The following is a 9,939-nucleotide window of genomic DNA, read 5'->3' as shown; positions in this document are numbered from 1 at the left end:
AGGTGTTTCCTTTCATATAGTTGTCTGTGAACACTATATTCATGTCAGTATGGGTCCTTATATGTCATTTAGGACTTATTGTGTCTCGGGACTTCATTCGTGGAACTTGTCATCCTTACACGCATACCCGTTTGAATCACCCACATCAGGTGAGTTCATACCCCAAAATGAATCTTTTATACTGTTTTAACTGTTTAAGGGGGGGAATACAAGTTGAACACAATGATAATTGTGTAAATGTTTGTTATAAACATCTTTCAAAATGTTACTTATGTTATTTATATGTTTTCAAAACATTTCAAACACTCTTTTAAAGTTATTTTACTTTTTAGTTATACAAAACTCTGTTTTTAAAGTACAAGCATAACTTGGTAGATAAACGAGTGTTTTCAGTAACAGTCCAAGTAGAACATTAGTAAACTATAATAGGTATAGTTTAGGAGAATGCTATTCATTACTTCTAGTACAATGAAGCACACAAAGAGTCAGTGCTTACATGAATCAAACAATACCATACATAACATATAGTGAAGAGAATCAAACAATACCATATAGAGAGAACGTACAAGATACAGTACAAAACAGACAAGTTAGGTTGCTATAGCATGAGAACACACATACAGGATCTAATTATACCAATGAATCACTAACTCATTGTTTTAAACAAAAGGTGTTAGTTATATTGGGTATACATGATCATATACTTTAATGTGAATTGCATGGCTTGCAAGAATTTGCAGAGGTCGTGTTTAGTTCCCCTAATCTCCTGACAGGGAGAGCGTATAGTAAGGGTTCTAGCCTTCACATTATAACCGCAATAAAACAAATATGTTTTTAGGTTAATAGTACATCCGCATGTCATTATAAACGACAACTGTGTACTTACACTTCCCTTTCTTTCAAAAAGTGACGGTACCACTTGAAAGTCCAATTCAAACTATTTTCGAGTCAAGATAGTTATAAACTAGGGAAAATATACATTCTTACAATCGACAAACGGAACAGTCGGGTCTAGCACATAACAGAAGATGCCTTGGTAGAAGGATACAAGTAAAAGATAAGACCATAATGGTAGTCTTATGATTCCTTAATGTATACATAACAGGATATATATATACCAATAGGGTCCGACAGGTAATAGGATGTGCGCTCTCCGCTTCATTTCGTGTTCCTTGTTTGGTTGTGGGCTTGGAACGAATTCACCCAATCTATTTTCTACCTGATCCTATATATATGTATGCTTAGTATACATCAAGTCATCATAAGGGTACCAGGTATGGGTCAGGTTATAGAACACAGAGTCAAAGCACAGTTTTTCTAGTACAAAACATACTTTCAGTACTTTTGGTATACAAAACTAGAAACTTCCCGGTAAAGGGTTTATTCCATTTTATTAGACCAGTACAATTTAAAAGACCTTAGGTGAGTAACTCTATAATACCTTAGTTTATACATCATGTTTATATATAAAACAAATACCTAGTAGGTAGTTGGATGTGTGCTTTCCGCCTTACCTCCTGTTCCTTGTTTGGTTGTGGGCTTAGGGCAGATTCACTCAATTAACTTTCTATCCGATATTAGATTGTTTATATCAGTATAAACTAAGCTATTATAAAAGTAGTCACTGTGGTCACCTTTTTATTATAAGAAATAAGGGTTTTCTTAAAGAACTTTTCATTAGATACAAAGGAACCATCACAACTAACTCCATGAGTAACAAGTGAATACACTAGGGTTATATATGACGACGATCTAACAAACAATGGGATGTGTGCTAGCCGCCTTAATTTCTGTTCCTCGTTTGGTTGTGAGGTTGAGGCAGATGCGCACAATCGATTATTTGTTTACTCTGAGTCTTATATAACTTGTACCCACTTAGTACCCATAGAATGGGTTGTAGTGTCATTTTACTTAAACTTCCATCAAAGTAGGAAATATATGATTTTCTAGAGGAACAGGCGAACTTTTCACAACAGAACTTACAACTTACACCATTTTTACATATACATTTAACAACACTTTACAATTTACTTACATCACTAAACTCTTATGAACTCACCAGCTTAATTGCTGATCAACTCTTTCAAATAACTTGTATTCTCAGGAGACTATTAGACAGGTGCTCGTGTTGGGGATTCAGAAGATGAAGCATTATAGCTTCAAGTCTTGTTTTGTTATTTGTGTATGAATTCTATGTTTTGTGAGCACACACATTGTAAACACTTTCTTTCGAAATGAAATGGTTGTTCATTACTTGCTTACCATATACATATCTCGTGATACTAAACATGACGTCCTCCACCCCTGAACTATTCCGCAGTTCCGGTTTTGGGGTGCAACAGGGCCTGCCATGGCTTCCGCATAGCTGTTAGGTTCATCCAGACTTACCAGTGTCTCATCATTGATAAGTATCTTACCTTCCGCAGTAATATGGAAACCATAGTAGTGCTCAGGTGCATTCCTAACCTATGTGGAACGCCTCAGAGGTACATACTCATCAATTGGATCAACAGGAGTTTCCTCCTCAAGTTGATTGCTAGGGTTTGAGGTTCCTTCATCACTTGACTCTTGAATTTCTTCAAGGTCAATTTGCCTCCCACTGTTTCCTTGGCTTATGAACTCTCTATCTCGAAATACAACCCTCCTTGCTACAAAGACCACATTCTCACTAGGTCTGTAGAAGAGGTAACCAAAGGATTTCTATGGGTAGCCGATGAAAATACACCTTTCACTTCGAGGTTCGAGCTTATCGTGAGTGTCACGTCTCACGAAAGCTTCGCAACCCCAAATCTTGATGTGGGCTAGATTAGGAACTTTTCCAGTCCACATCTCGTGAGGTGTTTTGGCAACCTTCTTTGTAGGGACCAAATTAAGGATATGGGCGGCAGTCTCTAAGGCATACCCCTAGAATGAGATTGTAGTGAAGCTCGACTCATCATGGAATGAACCATGTCCAACACGGTTCGATTACCCCTCTCAGCTACACCATTCAACTGTGGTGTCCTGCGAGGTGTCAATTGTGAGACTACCCTACATTCCCTAAGGTAGTCGAGGAACTCTGTACTAAGATACTCACCACCACGATCAGATCGAAGCATCTTAATGTTCCTGCCCAATTAATTCTCGACTTCCTGTTTAAACTCTTTAAACCTTTCGAAAGTCTCTGACTTATGCTTGATTAAGTAGACATATCCATATCTACTATAATCATCCGTAAAAGTCACATAATAACGATTAGCATCCCTTGTGGCAGTTTCGAAGGGTCCACACACATCCGTATGCACTAGATCCAACAAACCTTCACCCCTAGCATAGGAACCTGTGAAGGGTGACTTTGTCATTTTTCCAAGTAAGCATGATTCACAACTATCATCTGACTTTAGGTCAAATGACTCCAAGACTCCATTCTTTTGGAGTTGGCCTATGCGTTTCTTGCTTACGTGTCCAAGACGACAATGCTATAACGATGCTTTATCCAACTTATTATCATTAGTAGAATCAATACACAACACATTATTTCCTAAGTTATCTACAACAGACACAGCTTCATACACACCATCACAAGGTAATGCTTTAAAATAAAACACATTATCAAAGAAAGCATTTATTCCACCAACTGTTGGGTTTTGAGCATTCTAACACTCCTAAGTGTACATGCAACCCTAAATACCTTGGGTATATGTTTTCTCTATTATACATGCAAATATGAATATTCCAAGGTATTACCCTAACTAGCATACAAAAACATCGATACTTGGGTAATAAACTAGATAGAAATACATACCTTGTTGATGTAGCTTGACTCCATGTAGCTCGAGAGACTAGTTCCCCAAGTGCGACACCTCAAATGGTCCACACAACATCCCCAACACATGGAATAACCATGAGAAGAAGACACTCATGCTCAAATCGGCTAGCCCTCATATATGTATCACTAGTGCCAATTTCTTGAGCTAAAGGGGTCCTTATATAGTGTGCACATTAGGGTTACACCAGGTAACCCATGACATTACCCATTCCTTATGCTCCATGGGTTTTAACCTCCACGGAGTATCCATGGATCACCACATGGGTTAAATCCAACATAAGGAATCATGGATCATAAGCCCACATATATAAGAGTGAATGATTTACACAATCAATCCCCATATATTTAATTAGTCTCCTTTTGATCACTAAATTAAGTCCAAATTAATTCTCGATCAATACTTATTAAATAACATGATTTCATATTAATATATTAGAACTTATAATATATTAATATGTCAGAAAATGTCTTCTCCTCAAAAACGGTCTATCCAAATGTTCCGATGCCATGCAACCCAAATGGACCATGCCAATCGTGTCAAGTATATACCAAATATAGTTATGGACTTAGACACTAATCCAACAGTCTCCCACTTGGATAAATCTAAAACTATTATTGCATATGACTTCAAAACCCGACTAGCAATCGTAGCTCTTAAAAGCTGCTACCGTCGAACTCTGAACAAATCATTGACGTGTCCATCAGATAAGGGATCATATATTCCTCCATTCTAGATATCATATTGACTGAGATATGGATTAAAATCATTCTCTTTGTCCATTTGTTGTTTCCCGATTTCCGATTTATGATGACTGACTGATTGAACAGATCAAATCAGTCCTGGCTTGGCCAAGCAGTCACATGTGTCATCACTAAATCATCGAGGGGCCCACAGATATCGCTTTTATCCTGAAGGTAAAAGGAATGGATAAACTTCGACTCATATGGCTTGTTCTACTACTTGTTGAATCATATACAAAGGTACGTTTTATAACATCGAGTTACCAATGCGTTTTCGTGCAATCAATGTACAACCAACTCATACTAACAACTCATATCTCTAGGTTTGAAGAATATAAGATATTATCGTCTCATGATCACTCGTGATAAAATCCATGAAGTGATTCCAATGAGCGTGGGTTGAATCCAATACTCAGAACTTATGAGTACTCATGAATGTTGTAGCACCGCTTGCTATGTCCCATACCTTGGACATCTACAATCCTGCTTCATGACAGTCTTGATTCATATCTACTTCCAACATATGACCGACTGTGGATAGTTTGAATAACTTAGTCATTCAGGAAGAACGACCTAGTTATTCTGGAAGTCAAAACATGCAAAGTGAAACACAAGATTAATCGAATACAATATGGTCTCAGAACTTATGAATATAAATAAAAACACATTTTATTTATCAGCATATTGATTACACATTATTCATTGCATACTGTTTCAAACTATCAACTTTATACTTGAATTAAAACAATAGTTGTCCCATGCTCCAAGCATGTACACTATGTTTTCTAAACACTAGTCATGCCATACACCAAGTATGCACACTATGTTTGTCTAAACATTAGTTATGCCATACACCAAGTATGCATACTAAGTTTGTCTATGATCTTTACTTTGTGAAATAGATCCATTGAACATAATTCCAATGATTCTCATTTCACAATCCCAAATCCTTATCGCAAATACAAGAATTCCAAATTCCTTCCAATCACCTAAATCTTTTAGATTCTAAACTTATATTCATTCATCCTCTTGTAATGATTATGCACAAAGAAACAAAGACTTGTCAACAGACATTACAGAGTATTCCAGTGTAGATAATTCCATGGAAACGAAGTCTCAAATTCAAAGTACATTGCTTTGAACATCCTGCATGCATTAAGTTTCCTAATCTTACACAGATTTAATGAATAACTTCCACCTATGGGAACATTTCCATATTCCCATTTTGACTATCATACCTGAACAAGAGTTGCCTCTTTTTCAGAATATGTCAATACGGTCCATCCAAAATTAACACTATACTTCCGACTGTCCATGAGCAACCAATCTTTGGAAAACCTTAGATTGTCCTCGAAAATCATGTAATCATTTTAGTCATATCCAATTCTAGATTTTTCCCCCTTAATGCCTAGAGAATTTGGAAAATTTAGAAAGGATGAATATTATAGCACATGCAATCGATCCTATATCTGAAGCATATGGGACACGATTCATGATGTCTCACATAAAGACATGATACTAGACCAGTCTTTTTGCTATAATATTTCTATGTCTATTTGCCAAGTTCTCATAATTCAGATTAAGAAAAGGGATGTTGTAATCATAATCGAATTTTAGAACACAAATAATGGACCTATATATAGAATTTCCTTATGTTGAGCCATTCCAACACAAAATTCATAGATACCCTTGACTAAAGATGATTAAAACCTCAATCTATGCTTTTAGAATTGAAGTGAAGTATAATTTACTCTCCCTTAACTATAGCAAAACATCTTTTTCTCAATTGAAACCTTTTGTTTTCTATAATTAACATTGCTAACTTGCACCACTTATTATAATTATCATGCTCCCACTAACATGAAAATTATTAGCATAACACTTATGCTCCCACTAGCTTTGACATGTACTCAGAAATCAGCTGGACTTCTAGAAATCAATACTTTATTGACTTTCTTACCAAAGTTCAGACTTCTGGTACGAAATGCTTTGATAAAAGTTTATCAAGATCATACACCTTTCCTTAGATAGCACACATGTGTGTCTAAACAATTTCAGAACTATGAAAAGGGATGTTGTAATCATAGTCTCAATTGTTCAGACCTTTACCATTCCTCACAAGTCCATGTTAGTGTGCCGGTTAACCACACACACTCCACTAACGACTTTGAGAATGCAAATATCACAACTGTTATCTACTTAAAATCTACTTAGTGAAAGTGTTTCCTCACCATCATTTTCATGAATCGAAGAGAAACCTTATGACACTTAGATTGTTTATGGTGGTAAGTGTTCTTATCCAAACTCATATGGACTGAACTCAATCATACTTTCTTGCCACCTGGCTGTACAAGTGTCTGCCATTGCTTCCAAGTTGTTATGCAACCTATTGAGAACTCTCAGAACTCATATGCAAAGCCAACTTTAGCTGGAATGGGCACAGAAATAGGAATATGTCAACAAGAGAGGTTATAAAGCTCAAGTCGTGTGCTAGAGATAAACTACAGGTTTTTACTCTTGATTAGATCATGAAGCTTTTTCAAGATCTTTCAGACTGCCACTGTCCTCTTGACATATAAGACTCACTTGCCAAATATTCAAGAGATAGTGCGGATTCTTTATCAAGACAAACACTTCACACAATTGGCCTTAGTTGGTCTTTGTTTTATCCAAAACTTCACAACTTACCAATTTCAAATGTACAAGAGTAGGACACTTTTACTCTTACATTTGACAAGTGTTATAAACCTTTCTTTAAGATATGTCACTCAAGTGAGTATGACTCTAAGAATTGTTTTGGAACGAGGTATGATTCATCTTTTGATTTAACCAATTCAACAATTCACGATTCCTCTTCTTAGTCAAAAAAATGCACTAAGATGTCCTTAGAGAATCAATTATGATATGGTTTCATAATCACTAAGATAATCACAAAACACGATACTAAAGTACTCTCCTATCTTTTCAGATTGGAGAAACTTTTATCTTTCTGCAAAATTTGATTCTTCTCATTCGTTCTGCCTTGTATCGAAACATTTCCAATGTTTCAGAATTATACTTAAACTTGTAAGTATAACCATATTTACTAAACGTTAGTAAATCATGACGAATAATCTTATCCATCTTTGTGGTTGACTTGATCAGTGCACAAGAATGTGTACTCGATCCCTTAGTCCTTCACTTGACTCACATATACATGTGAACAAGGAATTAATCTTAATTTTCCAAAGATGAAAAATTCTCATTCATCATACTATACAACTTGCATGATTTCCAAGTTTCTATCCAACTGAAACCTTGGGTGATGAGAATCTTTCCTTATTGGTAAATTATAACACTACCACAAATGAAAGAATCAAGTCCATTTTTCCAATATTGCTATCAATGGAATCATGTAAACAACCATTTTCCACAAATGCCACTGTAAGGATATTTAAAATAAATATAAAATCAAAACCTTTTTATTTTATTTTAAAACTTTGCGGAAAAAATTAACAACCATTTTCCACAAATGCCACTGTAAGGATATTTAAAATAAATATAAAATTAAAACCTTTTTCTTTTATTTTAAAACTTTGCGGAAAAAATTTATCCTTACAGTGCAAATGCATATGAAAAACTTGTTATTATCTATTCCTAAGCAATATATCATAACTCCTAAGCAACAGCTCAAAATTCCGATCACCGAACCTTGCGATCGAAATCCATCTTCGCGATCAGAATCAGCATATACTTCCTTTAAGTTTCTTCACTTTTCTTTGATTCTTAAAACGTCAACATGTGACGCAGTCACATCATGTAATAAGAATATCATAATAGAAACTTAACAGAGTTAGATAGTGGACTTTACCTGAAGTAGAGTCAAACTTCTTGACTTGATCAACCTTATGATCTTTCAGGTAAATAGGCAATTTTATAACCAATGCCCCTTCCTTTGGCAATATAAACATATGGACTCTATGGAAATGGTACATGGGACTATCATAGACTTAGTATTTCTCTTTTTCTGGATATCCAATGTTACCATTGTGAATGTCCATTTAAGGTTTGGGAAGTTGATCTTCTTAATCAAACTTGCTTTACTAGTCCTCCAAATCATTGCTGATACAGCAGCACCAAACAAATAGATAGGATCATTTAAGGGTCATGTCATATTCTGTTTCATAGTAGTCCCAAAGGAACTCACCATGTGACTTAGAAAGTGATTGAACATCCAACTTTCTTAAGACTTTGACACCAACTCTCCCGGCTTGTCAATATGTGACTTCATTTCCAAGATGCGATCACACATAGACCTTGTTTCCCAATAGGGCTTGAGTGACCTTGAACTTGTGGGTTAGGGAGAATAATTAGAGGAGGTGGAGGAAGTGAAGTTCCAAGAGATTTGGGAAGATCATAGATGTCTGAACTAGACATCTTTTGGGAGATATTCAAGATAGTTGATCTAAAGTCCTTAATATAACACTCAATATGAGATAATAAGGTTAGGACCCAATACAATACTTTTATATCTTGGAAGAGGGATGTCGTAACCCAAGCTATAAAATATTTCAAGGTAGGCGAATGACGATTCACCAATTTCCACCATGAAAACGAAATAATTTAATTAGGTTTTACTTGGATTTGAAACTCCTAGATCTTTTGAGATTCATTGAACTGTTCAGTGGCATGTTTCAATCTCGATTGTGCCCTCTCAAATTTTGTGACTGTGATGCCGAGGATCACAAAACAAGGTGTGAAGAGACCATGTAAATTACTTGGTACTCTTAAATGTTTATCACCCAACCGATGTGCCGGTTAACCACACACGTTCCACCGGCCTATGATAAACTTTAAGAAACCCTTTGCCTACCTTGTTAAATCAAGCTAGTGTGCCGGTTAACCACACGTGCTCCACTAACCGACTTAAGCAAAGTGCAAAGTGTAATTTCATGGATTAGCACCTTATTCACATTTTCCTAAGTAACTAAGTTTGGGTATTAATAAGAGTTTAGTTACTTAGTATTTATCATTAATACTTTTAATGAAGGGAGAATTATAGTCCTTGTCCTACCCGTTCGGCTAGCGACCCTCCACCAGACAAGGAAGCGGTGGATGAGAGTGGACACCCAATAAACTGCTATTTTATAGGTAGTAACCTTATACCCCCCTTATAGACCGGCTTCGTGAATGAGGCCTACTAACGGTAAGACTGACTTGCTCTTATACATATATATATATATATATATATATATATATATATATATATATATTATTAACTTATAATATTATAATGTATAAGGGTTGAATTTTAACTTTTAAAATTCTAAGGGCTTAACTTGGAATTAAAGTTTTCATAAGGGTAATCTTTTCAAATTCCAAATCATGAGGGCAAGTTTTGAAACTATGCA

Source organism: Lactuca virosa, chromosome 3 (genome assembly GCF_052849685.1).
Source record: "Lactuca virosa cultivar CGN04683 chromosome 3, Lactuca_virosa_CGN04683_v6, whole genome shotgun sequence".
Lineage (NCBI taxonomy): Eukaryota > Viridiplantae > Streptophyta > Magnoliopsida > Asterales > Asteraceae > Lactuca > Lactuca virosa.
This window is presented reverse-complemented; position numbering follows the sequence as displayed.